Below are 224 nucleotides of genomic sequence, written 5' to 3'. Positions count from 1 at the left end.
GAGTATGCAGGGGTGGATGCAACATTTAAATAATATCATAAATGTATAAGAAAAACATGCATGCTGACCATAATAATTCTGTTCGCTTGAATTATCTGAAACATTTTTCTCATAAATCATCAGTAGTAATACATGCTTCATAAATCTCGTAAATCATTTATCTCAACTCAAACTCTTTAACTCATGACTTAGAGTGACTCGATAACTCAAGAGACTTAAATCAT

The sequence above is a fragment of the Capsicum annuum genome, chromosome 5, assembly GCF_002878395.1.
Source record: "Capsicum annuum cultivar UCD-10X-F1 chromosome 5, UCD10Xv1.1, whole genome shotgun sequence".
Taxonomy (NCBI): Eukaryota; Viridiplantae; Streptophyta; class Magnoliopsida; order Solanales; family Solanaceae; genus Capsicum; species Capsicum annuum.
The sequence above is the reverse complement of the archived record's forward strand: the minus strand, read 5'-3'. Positions refer to the sequence as shown.